At 41.7% G+C, this 22919-nt stretch overlaps 1 long non-coding RNA gene across 2 annotated transcripts in view; it reads right to left on the reverse strand.

Moving 5' to 3' along the window:
- Positions 1 to 22919, reverse strand: part of LOC115303622 — a 59942-nt gene that overhangs the window by 20110 nt on the left and 16913 nt on the right. The window contains exon 3 of one of the 2 annotated variants that reach the window (XR_003914164.1): positions 1011 to 1514. The exons of the other annotated variant lie outside the window; for it this stretch is intronic. This is a non-coding gene — a long non-coding RNA (uncharacterized LOC115303622). Of the gene's footprint in view, positions 1 to 1010; positions 1515 to 22919 lie in introns of those variants that run through there. 2 annotated transcript variants of the gene reach the window in all.

A 22919-nucleotide genomic window follows, 5' to 3' on the forward strand; every position in this document is an offset into this window, starting at 1 on the left:
AAGGACTTCCAGAGGGTCTTCTGGAGTACAGCCCGCTCATTCTCCCAGATAGGTTCATGTCGCCTATTCTGCTCCATCGTGATGCCCTCCCTCCCATCCCTCCTGGCCCTTCATCCTTTTGTTTGTTATTGGAACATTGCACAGATTTTTCAAGCCCTGAAAAAAAAAAAAAAAAAAAAACTTTCTTGATCCTAAGACTATCTCAGAGCAGGGCACCTGGGTGGCTCAGTTGGGTAAGCCAATCTTGATTTTGGTTCAGATCATGATCTCACTGTTGGTCTCTGGATGGAGCCCCCCATCAGGCTCCACGCTGGGCATGAAGCTTTCCAGGGATTCTCTCTCTCTCCATCTGCCCCTCTCCCCTGCTGGCTAGAGCGCTCTCTCTCTCTCTCTAACAAACAAACAGACAAAGACCAAGACTATCTCAAAGCCACTGGCCAGCCCATTCCCACCCTTTCTCTTTGATCTCCACTTCCTCACTCCCTTGGGGTCACCCCCAGGCTGCTTCAATCCAGCTTCTATGCCCACCATCCTACCTGAATTAGATCTGGCTGATATCACTAATAGTTCCCTACTCACCAAGACAAATGGGTTGCTTCAGTCGCCATCCTTCTCCTCCTGCCTCATTTCCGTCCTTTCTTAATCTCCCTCATCTTTCGAGTGTTAGCTTGGGCCTCACTCCCTCCAGTGCCCCAGTTGTGTCTGATGCTCCCTTGAGCCAGGTCTCTCATGATATCCTATTCTTGTCTCTACCATCCCACTGTGAATACATCGGAACTCTCACTTATGAATCAGTCTTCCCCAATGAACATTAGAGACTGTGCCTCAATCACCTTTGTACATATAGTGCCCAGTACAGTGACTGGTATGCAGTAAACACTGGATAAATATCTACTGATAAAGAAATAAATGGATAAAGGATTACATGAACCAAGAATCAAAACACCTTTTAAGCTAATTTGGTGTAGGAAGTTCTGAAATTCTCCCAGGAGAAGCAATTTGTCCCAAAACAGCTTTATTTAGGAGGCTACCCTACATAAAGCAAGTTTTAAAAGTATATGGAGAAAAAAGTATAGGCTCTTCTTTTCCCAGTGGGCATTCAAAAGTTTTTGGTTGAGTAACGTCCTTACATATCCACTGGGAATTTTAAGAAGTCACCACCCCAGAATATTTTACAGCTCTAGTTACACAGTGACAGAATACCTAGAAAGACTCTGCCCTTGAAAGAGAAAGAAAGCTACTCTAACTGAGGGAATGCAGAAATTCAGAGCAATAAAAAATGATGCAAAGGAATAACAAGGATGAAATAAATGTGCTCCCAAAGTCCTTTAGGAAGTCAGCCATTGACATTATCACACAGGAACAGTACTATAAAGCAGCTAGAAACTAGGTTAGGAAACTACTCTCCTTATTTCTCTCTCTTTCCAGAGTCCTGCTATCAGCATCTCCACTTGGAACCAGCAGACAGGTGAATGGAAAATGAAGAGAGGTTGAAAGTCCAGGCACTGTCCACACTGGCAAGAAAGAGAGGGGAGGGGGAAATTAGTCTGTGGTAAGAGATAAAGAAGGTGAGTTCTGGAGCTCCTGGGTAGCTCAGTTGGTTAAGAGTCCGACTTCAGCTCAGGTCATGATCTCCCAGCTCATGAGTTTGAGCCCTGCATCAGGTTCTGTGCTGACAGCTCAGGGCCTGGAGCCTGCTTCAGATTCTTTGTCTCCCTCTCTCTCTGCTCATGTGCTCGCTCTCACATGTACTCTCCCTCTCTCTCTCTCTCTCTCTCTCTCTCTCTCAAAAATAAACATTAAAAAAGAAATTCAATTTTAAAAAAAGAAGAAGGTGAGTTCCTGTAGCCATCTCACACTGGACAAGGGCTGCCCTACCATGAGGTCATTCACACATCAAAATAATTTTTCTAGCCCATATTCATTACATACAGATAGATAATCATAGCTAGAGATAGACATAGAGATAGAGACAGAGATAGATATACACATATACATAAATTCTCTCTGGACTCAAAGAGTAGTCTCTGGAAAGTTCCTGTGCTTCTGTCTCCCACTTTCTCATGCAGTTCCTGGCTTCCAGGCCACCATGGTAGAATTTTAACTCTTTGCAATGGCTGAAGATTCCTGGTGCTGGGACTAGCTGCCCATCCCAAAATATCAAAGCATTTTTCATTCCCATTAAGCAACTGGAATCCTCAGGCAGATTTACCACTATATCCATCCTTGTGTATCTAGAAACATCTGAATTGGTTGACTGTATGCCACTTGGGCCCACAAGAATCTCTAGGTCTCTCACTAACCCTCTTTCCAATATACAAAAGGCAGATGTGTGGCAGCCATGGAGAGGCCATATTGCAGTTTCTTCCATGAAAAGGGACCTCACTTATGCCCTTTTGCACTCAGTTTCTTTTCCCTCTCCTCTACCCTCTTCATTTCTCTTTCTGACAGTTGACTGAAGGTAGCAAGGGAAAGGAACAGAGATCATTGGGATCTCCACAGAACAAGATAAAAAAGGAAAAATATTAATTCCATGCATGCCTTTCTCCCAGCTCAAGTGCCTTGCCTCATCCATCCCATAGCAACTCTTCAAAAGACCAGAATGGAAAATAAATCTATTTCATTGATCAACTGATAAATATACATCATGTAATTTCCAGGCAATTGTTATCAGATATATTCAAAAACATACTTTGGAATTATCTAAAATCACTGCTTCATTGGCTCTAAGAACAGTCTGTCATTTCTTAAATTAACAACAGCTTTTAAAAGGGATGACTCATATGACAAATAAATAAAAATGGAAACTATGATAGCTAAGATTGCCATTTTATGTGAAAAATACTTGAAAGCTGCTCATTATTTTTCTACTAGAGACATGAATATTTTAGGTTTCTGGGTAATTTTATCAAAAACAATTAGATTTTCTGAGTATCACTATGGACAGAACTATGCCCTCTGTTTTTTTTATTTGATACATACCATCATAATAAAAAAATTAAGCCCAGTCCTAGTATAAGAAAATTATAATATTCAAAGATATGGAGTTTGATCTCCAACATCGCACAGCTCCCAAATGCCAGTGCTTAAATCAATTACATTAACTGTTAGGAAATCTGTGTTCATGTCACTTAGATGAGGAAAGGCATGGGATTCAATGCCCCTTCTGAATTCAGTAGACTATCTTGAAAGGGCAAGGGCATATTATCATGATCATTTTGCCAGTGGTGCGTGCACCAGGGCTGGCCTAATCTCAGCTCTACCAAAGCCAGCTGCCCGAGCATCCAGTCCCAAGAATGTAAATGCCTGCCTTGTGTTTTTCAAAACTATTCCCAACCGCTTCCCAAGACACTTACGGGCAGAGAGTTGAGAGATTAAAAGATTTGAGAGTCTAGGGAGGATTCAGACATCCTGACTTCTGGCAGCTCCCCTTGCCCTGTTTTCCTACAGCCCACATGGTGCTTAATCAGTGATGAGTGCTAGAAAATCACTTAAGCATTATTGAAACGTCTCTACCACATTGTTTTCTCAGAGCAACATACACATTATCTTTGTAGCATACATTTGTATTGGGAATTTTCTGGATGCAATTATCCTTTGCAACTAATAAAATAAGATGTAATTATAGATGTACTGTTAGCAGTGCCACTTTAAATTTAGGCTGATATGTTTGTGGCTGTCTGGAATTCCAGATCCAAGTGCTGTTTATTACTTTCATCCACCGTTATTGGTGAGGACAGTGCTGCTCATGGTGAGAGTTCTCTGGGGCAGCACAACCACACTCTTCTGGGGGCCTCTCTGCTCTCTTGGTCTCTCTGTCTCTTAGCTCACAGCTGCACTTTTGACCTCTTCTTAACAGCGTACAGGGCATAATTCAACTCAAGCAGAGCCCCCAGGTGCCACCCTGAACCCACAGCGGAGTAGCCTGACTTTAAATGTCAGTCTAGTGTCTAGTGGTTTAAGTGAGGAGCAGAGACTTACATACAAAGGCCTCAATCAAAACTTTCAGAAAGAGCCCACTTAGACTTGGATACAACAACTTCTCTACATTTTCTACAATGAGCATGCATTGTTTTCTTTAAAAACAGAAGAACCGTATGATAAATGTTATATGAAGTCAGGAAGAAGATAGGCCCTCCCTCTGAGGCCCCACCTACAGGAACTCGGGAGGTATTCAAAGACCTACTGTGGGGTAAATCAACTCACAGAAATTTTAAGGGAATTTACTCCTGGATAGAACCTCCTATACTGGGTCTCACTGAAGAGTGTGCCTGAAGATGTGTACGCTTACTATATACAAGTTATATCTCCATACAAAAAAAGGTTTTTTTAAAGAATACATTGATGAAGAATGTTCAGAATTTGACAAATGGAAGCCTGTCAGTTGTTCGGTCCTCAGGACCCTTTAGGTTAAACAACCCCTGTAGGCAAGACCTCTCCCTCTCCCGGCTAAAAGGGATGGGCAGTCCTTCTACCTGGTCCTCTACGAGACCTCTCCCTCCCCTGGCTGGGAAGGATGTCTCAACCTGAGAAACCTCAGGTTTCTCTAGACCCTAACATCTTAGAAACAGCACAAAGTATCCTCAGCACCTAGTCTATGTACGTCTGTTAAGAAGTTGAACAAATCTTATAAACATTCAGAGTATGCCCCCATGAAGTCTTCTGGCCTGGGAGGAAAATATTACTTTAGAGACAAGTGAAGCAATTGGATTTTGTGGCCACCCATCAAAAGAACAAGGTGGGCCTTAAATGCTCAGTTCAGAGAACTGAGATGGATGCCAGAAAATACATCTCAGAACACCATTCTCCTAATGCCTAGAAAGAGTTGAGACAACCCTCCCAGCTGGGGGGAGGGAGAGGTCTCACAGAGAATCAGGTAGAAGAACTTCCCACCCCTCTTGGCTGGGGAAGAAGAGGTCTCAGGTAGGGGGACTGCTCAGCTTAAAGGGTCCTGAGGACAAAGCAACGGACAGGGCAGGTAGCAGTGCTGAGGATGGGAGGGTGGGGGAGTATGAAAGAATCACTCCAGCAAAGGAATCTGAGGGTATGGAAGTGTGAGTCATGGCCAGGGGGGTAACTGAGGGCCAGGCTGCTAGAGGCATGCAGACCAGACACTGGGTGCAGCATCAGGGAAGCTCTTGAGAAGGTTACAAATAGGACAAGGAGGCTGGAGAATAGCCTAAAGGCTAGGAGCGTCAGCCCTGACCTCAAATAGCCTAGATGGAAGTTCAAGTTCTGCTATTCATACTTGCTGCAAAACCTAAAGCAAACCAGTCTCACGTGGTGCCTCAAAATTTCTGCCTGTAAAATAGGGTTAATACAAATGGTTATCTTCTAGTCTGTTGTAAGAATTTAACAGATTCATTCAGGTAAAGGGCTTGCTATAACACACAGCACAAGGTAAGAGCCCAGATGTCAAAATTATAATTATTTGTTCCCAATTTTCTCAGGCAGAGGAAATGCCAGCTCAGAGTTTGAGTTTTGTCTTAAATACAATTCAGAAGCAGAAGTACAAAAATGAAGACAGCTGAAGGTGAGAGAAGATGAGCTAAGCAGGGGAAGTAACTGAAAAAAAAGGTCAAAGGTTTTCTATCCTTTTCTTTCCCAGAATGCCAAGCAGGTCAGTCAGCACCCTGGACTCTTACAGATGAGAACATGCCTAAAAAGAGGGGTTGGAGACAAGGCGGTAATGAAGGACTCAGGACAGTCAACACCTCAGAAGTAGACAAAACAGCTCATGTTGTATTCAATGTGAATACCTATCCTGGCCAAATATGAATTCAGTCAGATACTGTTTTCCATGAATTTATCCCTTCAACAAGCACACACTAAGCATCTACCACATGTCAAGCACTGTGTGAGGTGCACAGGACACAAATATTTTTAAAATGTGTGTGCGTGCGCACACACACGCACACACACAGTCTCTGCCCTTAAGGAGAGTACAGTCTAATGATGTGTAAGTCAAGGTAGGCATTAACAAACTGACCCTGAGGCTTCAGAAGTTTAACCTACGGAAAGTTTATTTACCCCTCATGTTTTCAGGGTTGGAGCAGACATGTGGAGAGGAGGAAGGACCTGCTCACACAGCAACTCTGAGACCCAGACAGACAGATGCTCCCATCCTGACACTTCCAACATTACTAGAGCAGAGCTGGAGAGAGCTGGAGGGCTTCACATGTATCCTTAAATTCATGAGTCTGGAATGGCTTGCATCACTGCTCAGACAACCCATTGACCAGAAGCTGTCACACTGTCCTGCTTTGCTACAAAAGGCAGTAAATGTGAGGGAACACGAGGACGTTCTGTGTCATAAGTGCTCTGCCATAAGTAGGGAGGTAGACTCACAACAGTCCTTCTACAGGATTCGGACACTGCCTGTTCTCAGAGCAGGGGCAGGGGACAGGTGATGGAAGAAGGAGAGGAAGGAAGGAAGACCAGAGATCCTAGGGAAAATAGAAGCATCTTCAGGTACCAATGATCAAAATGAATCTCCTTCTTTGAGTAAAACATTGTAAGAAATGCTATGCCCAGTCAACTTTAGATATTCACTTAGAGTGCCAAGTAATTAAGTGTTCTCTTTACTACCAAGCTGAAATCCTTAATCTAGAACATCATGGAACTTTTCTCCATCATTCACAAATCTTCACATTACCTATTCTGGTAAGGTTCATTTTGTAAAAGCACAACCATTCTTGAAAAACTATAGGAAAATATACTGTTTGCATGACAAATGGTGCTTTTAAGTTGCTATTTAAATAAGCCCTATGCTTTGGGAACAGTTACTATCTGCCTTGCCCTGCTCACCTCTCAGAAGAAAGTGTGTAAAGTGAGGCCACTCATATAGAAAATATAAAATATTATGAAAATATATGCAGTAACTGTTGATAAGGTATTTTGAGTTGTTTACATTAGCTGCAACTAAATTATCTCACTGCATCATCTCAGGAAATAATGAGGTCTTACTGAGCCAGTCAATGTCAGTCCAAAAAGAAACATCCACCTTCCTACTCTTTATTCAACTGATATTTATTGAGCATTCACTGTGCCACATCCTGGAGATACATCTATGAGCTCAATAGAAATGACTTTTGCCCTTACAGAGCTTACAGTCTGAGCTACACATACACTGGCTTTGCAGGCTAGGAACGTGGAGAAAAGCTTCAATAACGCCGATAAACCATTTGTAGAAACAAACACCAAAAGTCACCTCTTTAATGAATGGGGGAAAGAGCATATTTGTTAGTGTGCCTCTCCCTATCTCTAAGAGGATGTAACTGCTAGAATCAGGATTAGGATGATGCCTCCTCAACCTGAAAACATGTGCTCCCTCCCCCTACTCAATTCTTAGGCAGGCAATTTTTATCCCCTAAAAGGTGACAGGGTTACTTGTGGAGACTCAGGGGATAAATAATTTTAGGTGAGCTAGTCCTGATCATGTCCCCAAAATCATGCTATCTACTAATTCTCCCACCACCAGCCACAGGTCACTCTGACCTTTTCTCATCAGTTCCTTCCCACTCCCTAGCCAAATGAACATACATAGCAGATAAAGTGTCTCAAAAGATCACAAAATGAAATACACATCCCCAATCCAGCAAATCCCACTGGGGAATATATTTCTCAGAACTTTCTCTTCATAACCACTGAGAGGCTCTCTCGAATAGGATAGGGTTTCTCAAACCCTATTTCAATGACAGTGACAGGCACTGCGCTTCTGGGTTTCTGTTAAACATCAAGTCATTCTTCAATGAAAGGAAACCAATCTCGATAATGTTTAGTACCCTGAGGCAATAATTCATGACTGAATAGTGTTCTTCTGGGCCTGAAACTTCCCAAATTGGTTTCTTAAACATAATCCCTAAGTAAGGACATTCTGGATGCTGAGCTGCTGGCGTTTATCAGGCTTTAAAAAAAATAACAACAACATAAATCTGACCACAAGTAAACATTTTCTAACAAGCACAAAGCGTATAAACAAGATGTTCCTAACTGTAAGGTTGTCCAGCACTAAACAGATGCCCTCCCACAGTGGAAGTGACAACAAATAGCCAGAGCCTTCTTGGTGAATTGCTGCCTTTAGAAAGCTAGAATGCTTTCACTGTACTTATAGGATAAAAAGATCAAGTATTGAGGACAAAAATGAAATACTACTTAAATTTTATAGCATATATCATAACCTTTCTCCAGGCCTTGCGTACAGATCAACATTTTTTCTAGACCATTCCGTAAAAAGTATACAGCAACCCCCCACAGCAAGTGGGGGTATTTTAGAGAAATATTTGTTTTTCTTTTACCTTTTCCCTATCAGATTTTTAAATTTTTTTCTACAATGAGAATTCATCATGTTTATAAACAGAATAAATAAAATAATTTCGCTCATGAGAGAAGACATATTAAAAAGAAAGAATTTTATCCAAAAATTAAAAAGTGATCCAGTCAACCTGCGCTGTTTTTTTTCTGTTTCTCATCTCATACAAAAGCATATGTGCTACCTGTTGTTAATTCTTTTTCCTGAATTATTGGAAGCTCTGGGATGCTAACTGGCACAAGACAAAAATCATCATAAATATTTCTAGGTCAAGTCACAGGAATAGCTGACAGATTTTAGCTTAAACACCATTGCTTATTAGTCAGGTAAAAAGATAGAGCAGTGATTTTTCTTCAAATAATGAAAATATGACTTTAATAGTGCAGTACTCAAGGCCAAGTATTTTTTTATCTTTTAAAAAAAATTTTGCTACTATCAATCAAAAAGTGATAAACAATGCCACCACATAGCTCTTTGACCCCATGGAATGGCCACTAATTTCACAGGAAATCCCAAAGGAGAAAGTGAAATCCATTTGGAGCTGCGCCCAGCCCCTCCCCTCCCAGTGCTGCCTGCTGCTGCCGCTTCATTAACCGCCTTCCCACAATCCCTTCAACACTCTTGTCTTGGGACCACAGCTGCCCTCCATCCTCAACCACCTGAACAGCCTCTCCCCCTCCTTGCCTTGAGAGAAGCTGGCTATCCTTGAGGACCTGGTTTCTTCTGCCTCCCTCTCTTAAGTAGAGGCTGACAATATTTCAGAGCCTTCATGATCAAGGTTTGAAGACGGACTGAGTCATCCTTCTTGTTCCCTGATATTCCTCTCAGATCATTCCTCCTCCCATTTTTCTGGGAAAACTCCACTCTTCTTCAACGTTGTCATCTTTATCTGCCATACTTGCCTGTCACTTCCCTCATCTATTTAACACTAGTACCTGGCTCACAGTCTTCATCTCAACCTGCAAACACTCCCGTCGAAGTGTCTCAGTTCCTTGATCTGCCTACTCCTTAGGGTTTATGATGTAATGAGGGAATTTACTAGATAAATTATCAAATCTAATCATCCTGAGTAAACAAGCATATTAATATAGAAAAACCATATTTTTGTCACACGACCTCTGAAATATTAAACCTCCTACTCTCCAATCATAGTCTCCAGTCCCAGTTCTCTCACTGAGTTGCCTCCCATCTACCCTCCTATACGCCCTATCTGATGGTTGCTTCATACACCCAACTTTGATTGTAGTCACTGACCACTCTCTTGCCAGTATCATCAAACTCATTTTCCCAGATGGCCTTCCATCATGTCTTCCTGGAAAAGCCTAACTCTGTGGATATCCAACTTTCCACCTCCTGCATGCTACATTTGGCTAAGGACCAAATTGATAAATCACTAGTATAATAGTAACAATAACAATAATATCAGTAATAGAAAACATTTATTAAGTGCTTACTACCTCTTATTATGCTAAGTGCTGTACATGTATTATCTCATTTAATGCTCCTAACAACCCCATGAAAAACCCAGTGTACTAATATTATCTCTACTACATAAAGAAACTGATCATCAGAGATGCTCCATACACACAGTGTCAGATTAGGGACTCAAGGTAACTTGAACATAGGTGTGTCTCATTTCAGAGCCTGCACGCTTCACCACCACAGTGAAGGTTCACAAGTTTCCATCTCCATGGGCCCTATGCTGCCCTACAGTGCTGTTGCTCTCATAACACAGCAACTCTTCCAAATCTTCATTTTCCAGACTTCCCACTTTTAGTGCTCACCTCGCCCCCGAAGCTGAACCCCCTAAACTCCTTTACAGGAAAAAGAAAGAGCCTTCACAAAAGATAGTAGCTGCTTCTGTTTCCCATCACCAATCCTATTAAATTGGTATCCCTCTTTTCATCCTTTCCTCCTCTTTTCTAAGATTAATTTCTCCACTTCAGCTGGAACCCTATTCCACTTACTCCTTCAACTCTGTCTTTTGCTTTTCACTCCTTTTAGCAGGTAAGTAGGCTGTTTCTCACTTCTGGTCTCTACTATACAACTTCTACCACCTGGAGCAGTGTTATCCCTCCCCTTCACTGACTGGGATTCACATTCTGCCACTTCCTCCAAGAAGGCTTTTATTAATTCCCAAGTGAGAATGCACACTCATCTCTAGGCTCCCTCCCACCATTCTCTAGGCATTGCTATTTCATAGTTTACTTTTCAGGTGCCTGCTGGACAGCATATTCCGTGAGGCTAGGGACCTTGTTCACTGTGTTCTTCTCATCCCTGGCATAATGCTGGGCACACAGAAGGCATTCAGAAACATATATTGAATGAACTAATTAACAGATTAGTGGGTGCAAAAAGGCAACATTGTAGAGAGCTTTAAATTTGGTAAAACATACAGACTTAATGAAATAAGAAAAAAGTCATTGAAGGCTTTGAGAAACAGGGTGAAATGATAAAAGCAGAGGGTGTTATTCTCTTAACAAAATTTATCTTGTCATGTCTTTGAAATAAAAGGAAGTGCAGAGACTAGAGTTCTGAGGCCAATTAAAGCAGTAATATAAGCATAAAGTAATAAATGCCTCTTCTAGGATTACAGTCCTTGAAATGAAATAATATTTTGAAAAAAATCAGTAAGAGTCCCTGATGAACACATTATGTGGGCTGAATACAAATAGATGAAACAAAATGACTCCATCTGTCCAGGATGCTATCATCCTTATGCAGGTGATATAAAGAGAGTAGAGGGTGACATGAATGCTATAAGGCATTTTCGGCTACCTCCTAACAGTTATTTAACCTATTTTATTCATTTAATATATCCTTTAAGATGAACACAATGCCTTGAATATAGCAGATATCTTCTGAACAGATGATGAATTTATAATACCTCTTTTATTGCCTCAATCACTTTTTGTCAGGTAGGAAATACATAAATATATATCTACATAATATAGTGTATATTAGGTATGTATATACAAATATGCATATATGACTATACATACATTCCTACTTCCTCTAATGTCTTTCTTTTTGATACATGAAAGCCATAATAGCCACTTAGGATAAAATCTTTTCTTTGGATTTCTCCAGTCAGATGTAACCTTATTAACAATCTGCTCCAAATCTTCTATATGACTTGCCAATGTATGTGTTTTTTCTTCCTAAAGATATTATCTCAATAAATTTCATCAAAGAAATGCAAATGGACAATAAGCACATGAAATAGTGTTCAGAGAACACTATTAGTAATCAGAGAAATGTAAATCAAAACCACAATGAGATACTACCTCACATCCACCAGTATGGCTTCAACCAAAAAGACAGCTAATAAAAGGCACCTAGGGGCACCTGGGTGGCTCAGTCGGTTAAGCCTCCGACTTTGGCTCAGGTCAGATCTCACGTTCGTGGGTTCGAGCCCGCGTCAGGCTCTGTGCTGACAGCTAGCTCAGAGCCTGGAGCCTGCTTCTAGTTCTGTGTCTCCTTCTCTCTCTGCCCCTCCCCCCCCTCATGCTCTGTCTCTCTCTGTATCAAAAATAAATAAAACATTAAAAAAAAAACCTTTAAATAAAAAAAGGCACCTACCTGGGTGGCTCAATTGGTTGAATGCCTAACTTGTGATTTTGGGTCAGGTCACGATCCCAAGGTTCATGGGATCAAGCCCTAAATCAGGCTCTGCATTGAGCATGGAGCCTGCTTAAGATTCTCTCTCTCTCATTTTCTGCCTCTCTCCCCTCCTCACACTCTCTATCTCCCTGTCTCTCTCTAAAATAATAATTTTTAAAAGACAGATAATAATAGTGTTGGCAAAAATGTGGAGAAATTAGAACCTTCATATATTGCTTCTGGGGATGTAAAAGGATACAGCTACTTTGGTAAGTAATATGGAGGCTCCTCAAAAAATTAAACACAGAGTTACTATTTGACCTAGCAATTCCACTTCTAGGTATATACCCAAAAAGCATACATCCACCAAAAGAAAATCACAGTGTACACAAATGCTAGTAGTAGCATCAGCATTATGTATAATAGCTAAAAAGTGGAAATAACTAAATGTGGGAATCAACAGATAAGTGGAAAAACAAAATGAATGCAATGAAAATGTATGTGGTCACAAAAAACAATGAAGTAGTGATACATGCTACAACATAGATTAAATTGAAAATATTATGCTAAGTGAAAAAAGTCAGTCACAAAAGACCTCCTATTACATTACTCTGTTTATATGAAATGTCCAGAATAGGAACATCTATAATAACAGAAAGTAGATTAGTGATTGGGAAAGGAAAGATCAAGGAGTGATTATGGCTGAAGGATATAAGGTTTCCTTTAGGGGTAATGGAATGTTCTAAAATTGATTACAGTAATGATTGCATAATTCTGTGAACATACTAAAAAACACTGAATTTTATACTGTAAATGAGTATGATTGTATGGTATATGATTTGTATTTCAATAAAAGTGTTATAAAAATGTTATAAATGACATGGAATTCTTTGATAGGCTTGTTTATATAACAAAAAAAGAAAAGAAAATGGAGGTGTATTATCTTCAGCAGTGGAAGGTTGGGCATATTTATACCAATTGATTGCTTTTCAGGAAACAACTCAGGAAAGCAACATATAAGGGACAGTTTGAATGCTACCAGTTATATCTCCTCTTTGCCTTTACTTAGGATAAATCCTTGTGCCACGTTTTGAATTAAATGAAAATATCTTTGTCATTTTACTGAATTTTGGTTCACCTGTTCTGTTTAAAGAGGAGAGTGTCAAGGATGGGAAAAATGGATGATCCAATTTTAAAATTACAAGATAAAAATTCTTTCCTTGAAAGAGAAGCTAAACTAAAAGATAACTTCATTCTTCTCAAAGATCCCATCCAAACTCCATTTTTTCATCCGTAGAATGTGGAGGAGAGTAACTAACTAATACCATTAATGTTCCTCCTAACTGCAATATTCTATGACTAAGGCACAGAATCCAACCCTAGAATATGTATGAGAACCATGATCAAACCTACTTGGATAAAAGACCAAACTCTGAGATTTCCCAGCTGCTCAGATGAAAATCACATCTGGGTTAGTGGTTGGAAAACCTTATCTAAGAGCTCATCCTCTACCCTGGCTCTTTTATCTGAAATAAGAAAATATTGGGAAATTCAATTCAATATGATTGCTAGTCCTACTTTCTGTACTATGAAGTAATAGTCAAGGTGTGTGATTAAGCTTGAGTTGTTTCAGTCACTATATGTACAGAAAGAATCACAAAAAGATTCTCTCTGAAATAAACTGTTTTTTTCAGGCCTAAGAATTGGAATTGGCCAATTCCTTCCAAATATTATGATTTTTTTAATGAAGTAAGCGACTCAGCAAGAAAGTTTTCAGGCCAAAGTGATACATTCCTTTTCCCCCTTGATAAATTTAGACAAGTTGGGGTATTCAAACTAGGAGAAGGACTTAGGGAGAAGAAGGAATGCAAATTGGCTCCCTAACTCTGGAACTGGGAAGCAAAATTCCAAGGACTGGAATCCCAAAGATGTGGTGGTCTGCTGGGGAAGTATAGCTCTGTAATGGAATTTTGGAGAAATGGAGAAAACTAGAAAAGAAGCAATACTTATAAAACCTAATGAGTTTTCCAGGAATTGGAAATGCTGAGCAATGAGGATAAATTCAGAGGATTAAAATTGGAATGAATAGAAAATGTACTTTATCTCTTCCTTGAAAAATTAATTTTTTAAAGACCCAGGCTAGCTAAGCAAGGTACTAAAAATGCTAACTTAATTATACCCCAGCATTAGAATCATTCTTAATCCCAAATGAACTAGACTCTGCCTTCATCCCATAAGTAATGAACTAAAATCAGTCTTGGAAAATTAAATAGGTTAGGCCCATTCACACTGGCTCAGATAGTTTTCCCTCTTCTTACATTTTAGTTGGCTTTTAAGGAGGAGGCACATAAAAATTAAGCTTCCTTTTCCAATTTATAAATTTAATTTTACTTCAACATAAGTAGGCCTTGACATCAACTTTGTGTGCACTTCGGCTCTCTTCCAGCTTAACTCATAAAGTCTTTCTGTGTGGGGCAGCAAAATGCCCAGTTTCATACCTAAAAATTTAATTTCAGGGTGCATAAAAGGTAAGTATGTAAGGAAATATAAGGAAGACTCAAAATAGCACTATGCAAATTGTACTGCTATGGATGAGGAAAGGAATGTGGAAGGGAGACAGGAAAAATCTATTTTCCAGTTGTTTTAACAAAATGTCAGACATTTTTCAATTTCTAAAATGGCCTTTGATAAGATTTGACTGGTGGTGTAGGGCTTGTAACTGGAATGAGGGTGAATGCTTGTTTGTGATTTATAAGAGACTACTGTGACCACTTCAAGCAACCTATGTACAAGGCAATAAATTAAATAGAAGCCCACCAAAGACTTGTTTTGTACAAAAGTATGAAGACTCCTCAATCTGAGTTTCCAGAAGTTTCAGCAAATGAAACTCAGTTTAGAAGTCTTTTCAAGGGGCACCTGGGTGGCTCAGTCGGTTAAGCGTCCAGCTTCAGCCCAGGTCGTGATCTCATGGTTCATGGATTCGAGCCCTGCATTGGGCTCTGTGCTGACGGCTAGCTCAAAGTCTGGAGCCTGCTTCAGATTCTATTATCTCCCTCTCTGTCTGACCGTCCCCTGCTTGTGCTATCTCTCTCTGTCTCTCAAAAATAAATAACACACAAAAAAATTTTTTTTAAGTTTATAGCAGTCTTTCCAGTGGAAACGTGAATTCCTTGGAAGCAAAGTTAGAATACTGTCCTGCATTCTCCACATAAGGGTAACTATGTAATGCCGTTACATTTCTCCTACTTAAATTTTATGTCGTGAGTAGAATTTATGGCAAAGACACTACAAACAAACTCAAAATTCAATGAATTTACGGAAGAAAAAAGACATCATTATTGGGTTCTAAGAATGAAAAATTCTCAGATGCAAAATGAAACTGCATGTTTCTGTCTACAAAGCTAGCAATAAAATGCAGACTGTGAAAACATGAAGAGAGAGTCTACTAAATCACATTCCATGAAACATCATGTGCCTTTATAATCTAAAATATATAAATAAACAAAAGAATTAGCTCAGTAGTCCTGCTTCTTTTGCTTTTCTTCTGTAAGGGGCCTCCTCATTCTGAATATAGCAACAATCCAGATACAAATATATTTAATTTTACCCCCATCCCCACACACTAAAATGAGCTCTGCAATATCCACACATTGGTACCAGGAATATATATAGTGTATGGAAGGAAGCAAGAGAATGCTAGTTTTTCATGGGACTGAAAATATTTAATGCTGTTCAAGAAAGGGAGAATGCACAAATGTGAGCTTCTTTTGCTTCAATTCTTTAAAAAATGCGGCTTCTTTATAAATAATATTTTAATATTTTAATTCTCATTTTTAAGCCTTTTTTTTTCCTCCCAGGAGATTTACTTCTTTAATCTTGATAACAATCCATGAGGTAGAATGTGTATTTATTCAAGGTATTTGAAACATACATAGGATTTTATTAATTACCCATATGGGCAAGGTACAGTCTTACTAGACAAATATTAATAAATACTTAATTGGCATGTTAACTACTTGGATACAAATGGAGTATACAAAACACTTGAACCAGGTTATTTTTTTCATTATGATTATTTTTTTTAATGTTTATTTTTGGGAGAGAGAGACAGAGTGTGAGTGGGGGGCAGGGGCAGGCAGAGAGAGAGAGGGAGACACAGAATCAAAGCAGACTCCAGGCTCTGAGCTGTAAGCACAGAGCCCAACAAGGGGCTCAAACTCATGAACTGTGAGACCATGACCTGAGTCAACCCACTGAGCCATCCAGGTGCCTTGATTATTTTTTTAATATAATCTATTAACAAATTAGCTAACATACAGTGTATGCAATGTGCTCTTGGTTTGGGGGGTAGATTCCCATGATTCATTGCTTACATACAATACCCACTGCTCATCCATCCCAACAAGTGCCCTCCTCAATGGCCATCACCCATTTTCCCCTCTCCCCTGCCCATACCCCCCATCAGCCCTCAGTTTGTTCTCTGTATTTAAGAGTCTCAGATTATTTTACATGTAAGAGATTCTCAATTCATCATTTTCACTGTAGGACAGCCACAGAGCCAATCTGTATTCTCTCCCTAAAAACTGCTCTTTTTGTTTTCCATTCTTCACTTCATTTAAAACTTTTTCCTTAGAAGGCCCTCTGAGTATAAGAAACAGTAGTAGACACCAATGAGGCTACAGAAACAAAGAATCCCTCAAGGACCAACAGTTTGACAGAGAACACAATACAGTACCACTAAAATAACTCTACAAAAATGTCACATCATGGTAGACATAAATTCTCGGCTGCATACAGGAACCATTTGGTGAGCTTTAAAAAAAAAATACTAATAGGGTGCCTGGGTGGCTCAGTCGGTTGTGCATCTGACTTTGGCTCAGGTCATGATCTCACGGTTTGTGAGTTCAAGCCCTGTGTCGGGCTCTGTGCTAACAGCGCAGAGCTTGGAGCCTGTCTTTGTATTCTGTGTCTCCCCCTCTCTCTGACCCTCCCCTGCTCACACTGTCTCTCCCTCTCTCTCAAAAATAAATGAAACATTAAAAAAATGTTAATAAATAAAAAAATACTAATAACTGGGTCATAGCCACAGAGATTATGATTTAATTGGTCTGGGGTGCAACCTGGTACTGGTGCTTTTAAAAGTTCCCAGGTGATTGCAGCTGAGGCTGAGAAGCACAGCTCCAGGGCCCTAGTGAAGGGACCACAGAGGCACATGAATGACTATGTCTGTTCAATAGCTGTTTGGTACATTCCAGGGACCCCCTCCCTCCCTTCCTTCCATCTGTCCTTCCTTCCTTCCTGGACTGACCCCTTGAAGTAGAGGTAGCATAAAAACTGGGCCATGAAGAATGAAGCATCTTGAAGCATTGAAGATAGAGGGCAGAGAAAGGGTGTCAGAGGAGAAGGAAATGCTATAAAGCAAGGCAATGATGCAAAATGGAAAAAGGAGCATTTCAGGGATTTTATATATGAATGGAACAGAATCTTGTGGGAAATTAGGGGAGAGAGTAGGCTACAAATGTGGGTCAGGGCCCGGAGGCAGAGGAACCCAAGGCAGTTAAGTTTGGAGCTGAGTTCAGAAGCAATTAAGAACCCACTGATAATTTCTGATGCAGGAAATGATGTGATTAAAGTGCCTATAACTTCAAATGGGAACTTAGGGAAATGCATCTAGAGAAAGTACTACATGGGTTGTAGAAGAGAGAACAGAGAGAGGGAGGACAGTTAGGCCACTTACAAAGTGACGGGAATGAGGGAAGCAAAGATCAGAGGCGCTGACCAGGGGCCATGACAGTAGGAGGGCAAAGGACAGATTCCGGGCACCATGACAGAGAAGGAGACAGGACCTAATTGGATGAGAAAAAGGTATCAAGATAGCTGTATCAGGATACAACAGTGACCAAATTAACAAAAAGGAGAAGTCAGGAGGAAGGTGCAAGTTTTAGAGCGCAGATGATGAATTCCACTTTATATACATCTTGCTTCAGCTGCCTTCATATCAGCAATTTGGAAATATCCAGTGATAAGTCTGAAACTAGGAATCAGAGCACAACAGATCATTTCAAGGTAGCTGTAGAGATTTGGGTGTCAAATTGTCATAATTACAGATCATTAGAGAAGGCACTAAGTGAGTTCTCTGAGGGACATAAAATATGACAATACCTTTGGAGACGCTTGTAGGGGCTTGTGAAGGAAACAGGCAGCAGGCCAACACAGAAAGGGACCAGGACAGGCTGTGTCACAGGCTCAATCAGAAAAAGATTCGAAGAGCTTGGGATCCTCTATAATGGTAAAGTGACAGAAAAAATAATAAATTCCAGAAAATAATACTCAGTATGGCCAACAACAGATTATTGGCAACCAAAATATGCTAGAGTGAACGCAGCATCCATAGTATTTGAGATAAGATGGGTCAGTAGGAGGTTGAAGGTGGGAGGCAGGGACTGGATACAAGTATAATCCACTTCTCAGGGAGTTTGCAGCAGAAGAAAGAGGGAAACAGACAGCTGGCAACAGTATTCAGGTAGACTGTAATCGGCAAAGGAGCACTAAATGTATACCTGTGTAGGGGCTCAAGTCAATGGGGGAGACTTTAAATGCCAGAAAGCAGTACTGGGAAAAGGGAGGGAGTCATTATTAAGACGGTAGGTCAAATGCAGTCGAGGGGGAGGATTGGTGAGAAAAGAAGGCCAGATCATCTTTTTCCTGGAAGTAGAAAAGAAAGGAGGAGGGGATTCATGAAAGGCCAGCTCAGCAGAGGCAGCAGAAAGCCTGATGACCTGTGTTTCCTTAGTGAAGCAGACAAAAAGGGCACCTTCAAAGGGTGGGGGAAAGAAAGCAGCAGAGAGGAGAGGAAGACATGTTTGCAAGGGGTAGGGGCAGGGCTGGAGTCCAAGCGATGTGCCTCTGAACAGAGGCTCTCTTATGGGCTCCTTATTGACTAGAAAGACCACCTGGAACAACTGAGGAACCCACATAGCACCAGCCACAAAGCATCTCTACACACACTACCACTCAGAAATCATCTGAATTTACCAGCTCCTCTTTGTGACACAAGCCCCCGACCTTGAGGTCTAATCCAGCAAGTCTTTCATGCCTTGCATCTCAGATGTCAGGGTTCCTCCAAAAGGCTGCAAACCTCAACCTACCCCAGTGTAGCCCACTCTACCCAGTTCAGCCTCACTGCCATTATCTTCACGGGCAAGTCTCCTGCGGTCTAAGCAGGCAGATTCTCAGCTCAACCTGCATCCTTGAACAAGTCACATATCGTCCGCCTTCTCGACTGGAAAATGAAGGGCGATGATAATGGGGCACTGCCTCCAGCACAAAGGGCTTATGAGGATTAAAGGACAAATGGCTGAGCAATTTGCAGTTATGAAGCTATAGAAAAGCTTAGTGATCATCTCTGCCTGGCTGGGCACAGTGCAGTTCAACAAACACAAAGGCCACATTCAGAACTTCCCAAGTGCCAAAACCTGCAGAGAGCTGGCCAAATGAAGCAGAATCAGAAGACAAAAGAAAATCCTTCAACAAAACAAGGCAAGAGGAAAGAGGATACATAGAGAAAAGGGCTGGGAGGTTAGGGGGTCAGGGAGTATTCTGCCGCTGAAATTCCCCTGGACAAAGAAATCATTTCATGTTTCTCCTGGGGTTACAATATATTGTGTGCATATAGGAAGACTGCACATTGACCCCGGAGCCATCTAGGAAATTTACCTAATGGAAAGGGAGAGGTCTCTGCTATGACGGGTGCCACTTCTTTCCAATAAAATCGGCAGTTGTGCCATTTCAAGTCCTTCTACAATGAATTTCACTTGTGGATCACCCTTTCCAGAAAAGCAGCAACACTTCAAAGAATTTGGGGTAGACTCTGTTTCCTTTTGCTCCCCAACTAGGGACTTGCCCCATATTAACTTCTTCATGAATTGTACAGATTTTAGCTTTAAATAACAGTCTGGGCCAAATATTTTAAAGCCAACTAAATGCTGAAAGTCACCAATCTTGTCCATCTTACCAATATTCTAAAGTGCTAGCTAATGGGTATCACAGTGGCATTCTAAAGAAATCTACTTCTGGTGGGGGTCAGGGGGTGGTCAAACTTGAATCTGTTGCATAATGCAGGAGTTCCCAAAACTCCATCCAGTTTGCAGGCCCTAGAAAACCACTTAAAATCCTCATCCACTAGACAGTAATTGCCTCAGACTCCTTGTTCCTATGTTTCTGAGAAGCTCCAGAGGGACAAACAGGGTGATTTATGTATGTTCAGAGCTGACCCATCGTCTTCACCCAGCCTACCCTGTGCTCCAGCTGCTTTCTCCATCACCCAGATCTGGGCTTCTGGATTCCAAAGTCATTGCCACTTGCTCATTGAGGCCCCTACATCTTATGCTGACCTACTCTTAACGACAACTACTCCCAGGCTTCAGCCTCCTCCAAGCTGTCAACTTTGGGCATTCCTCACAGTGTCCACCTTATGATTCCCTTTCTCCAGCTCACACAGTAAACATCTCTTTTAATGTCCTTGTTGTTCAGGAGAGTGAGGAACACTCATAAGGGTGGCATCGGAGGCCCTTGTGGCATGACTGTTTCAGTTCTCTCTCACATGCAGCCATTCCTCCCTCAAAGAACACAAAAGTGTGGGAGGGAGGGTGCAGTGATCCTTGGTCCCTGTGCCCTTCTGACACCGGGTCTTGGGCTTGGTCTGACTGACCCTTTCAAATGCCTTGTTAACTCCTGTGACTTTCTTTTAAGGATCCTGTTCCCAATCTTCCCTGAACCTGGTTCCCATGAAGTAGGATGGGGGGAGGTGCTACAGAGGTAGTCGATATAGTCAGTCAGTCATGTCAGGACAGGTCTGAACATCAGCCGTGAATGAGTTTCAAACTCGTTCTTAAAGGGCCCTTGGGCCTCAGGTCTGAAGCTCATCCTCTCAGGAAGATCCCCAAAAAATGACTCATGCCTGGGTTCACATCTCAATGTGTAAGTGGCACCTAGGAAACTCATATTCTTGACACTATTTCCAGTGAGAGTACAGGCCCTTCTGTGACCATCCGGGTCCCTTGGCCAAGCAGCTTCTGAAAAATCCTTCCCAGGAAAGTGGGCCCACGATTCTGTCACCATGTGAACAAGCAGGTGGGAAGTAAAATGATAGACTCTCCTTTTTAAAGTATGCCCACTCTCTGAGCAGTTCTCTTAAAGTGCTACTGCCCATCTCTTCCTGCAAAATATGTACACATATGCATATGTACACACACACTCACAGCTGCTACCTCCTAGCCTGACACAATTCTTTACCTTTAACTCCTTACCCTTTACCTTGATGGGTCTCTTCAACCCATCCTTCAAAAGGCCACCCTTGTCTTGATAGGCTGAGGTGGGGTGACGGGGCTGATGGTTCCATGACCAGCTCTGCTGTTTTCTTACTAAGTCTGACAGGAATGTGTCTAGCTCTATCTTTGAAAAGTAGGAGGTACTTACACTTTGTTCCCAGCTAGGGCAGCAGTTGAAAGTAGACCGGTAGGATGTCATCCATTTATGTGTGTATTTAGGTTACAAGACTTAAATTATCAATATGAGTAGCAATTGTAGAAAAGCAATGATTCGGGGGTGGAGCTAAGATGGCGGAGAGGAAGGGAGCTCTGTAAACTCCCTCTGCACCGTTTTTCGAACTGAGAAGGATATTACGTTCAACTGAGAGAGCGGAAGGAGAAAATACGAACTCCAGAGGGAATAGAACCTCAAAGATACCTGAGTGAGTGGGGGCGAACGGGGGAGATCAGAGGACGGGCCAGCCCAGGACGGGCAGGGGAGGTAAGATCCCCAGTACAACATGGCGCAAGCTCGCAGCGCCCAAGAGACAAAGGGAAGAGACAGAGTCGGAACACGCTCATAGAACTGTCTCTGGGGAAGAGGTATAGAACGCTTGGCTGCGCTTGGAGACAGAAATCCACTCCGTAGATAACTGCTGGGCAGCCGGAATCCCGAACCGGGGTGGCGCAAGAGAAGGAACAGCCTCCAGCCCTAAGCCATCTCGGCGGGGAATCAGGCGTCTGTGGCTGTGAGAAGCGGCTGCGCTGGGGAGGCGCGCTCCCCGGCGGGAAGTGGCCTGAGCGGCAACTGCGCCGGGCGCGAGCAATTCGAACCTGGTTTTGGGAACGGGACCACGGACCGCATTTCCACAGCACATCCCGCCCCCTGCACTGCACGGACTGAGCGAATCCCGGGTCCCCACAGGGAAGAAATAAGACGCGCACCGACAGGACCCTCAGCCAGGAGTCGGTGGCGGGTGGAGGCCCGGGCGCGTGCACTTAGAATGTGGGAGCTCCCAGCACATTTCCAGGAGCGCACAGCGGCTTGAGCTGGGCTATCGGAAACTAAGAGAGACTCGGTTTTTTGCTTTTTGTTTTTTTCCTTTCCCCCATTGCAATCGCAATCCGGACTGGGGGTGGGGACTCCGCAATTGAGTCTGTGAAGGTGCGCACTTCACCTCCTGCTGCTCATTTCGCCTCAAGCAGGGGCGGAGCCTCTGAGAGCAGACGCCAAGACTAACCCCATCAAACCAAGCCTATCCACCAGAGGGAGCTGCTGCCTGGTTTTTTTTTTTTTTTTAATTTCTTCGGTTTTTCTTTTTTTTTGTTTTTGTTTTGCTTTGTTTTGGTTGTTTTTTTAATATATAACAAAAATTTTTCTTTCTTCACTAGTTTCGTACTTATTTCTTTGTCATTATTACCTTTTTTTTTCTTTTCCTTTTTCTTTACTTAATTCCTTTAAATTTTACTCCTTATATTCCTTTCTCCTTTCTCCCTTACTTTTTCACCTTCTCGCAACCCAGATATATTCTCCTGTATCTCATCCTTACTTCTCCCCTAAACTGGTCATATACTTTTAAGCGGTCTACTGTCCTTTGTTGTCTCCGATCCCCATTTATATATATATTTTTTTGTCTTTTCTTCTTTCTCTGTTCTTTTTATTTTCTCTTCTTCTCTTCCTTTCGTCTCTTTCCCTC

The sequence above is a fragment of the Suricata suricatta genome, chromosome 1 (genome assembly GCF_006229205.1).
Source record: "Suricata suricatta isolate VVHF042 chromosome 1, meerkat_22Aug2017_6uvM2_HiC, whole genome shotgun sequence".
Classification (NCBI taxonomy): domain Eukaryota; kingdom Metazoa; phylum Chordata; class Mammalia; order Carnivora; family Herpestidae; genus Suricata; species Suricata suricatta.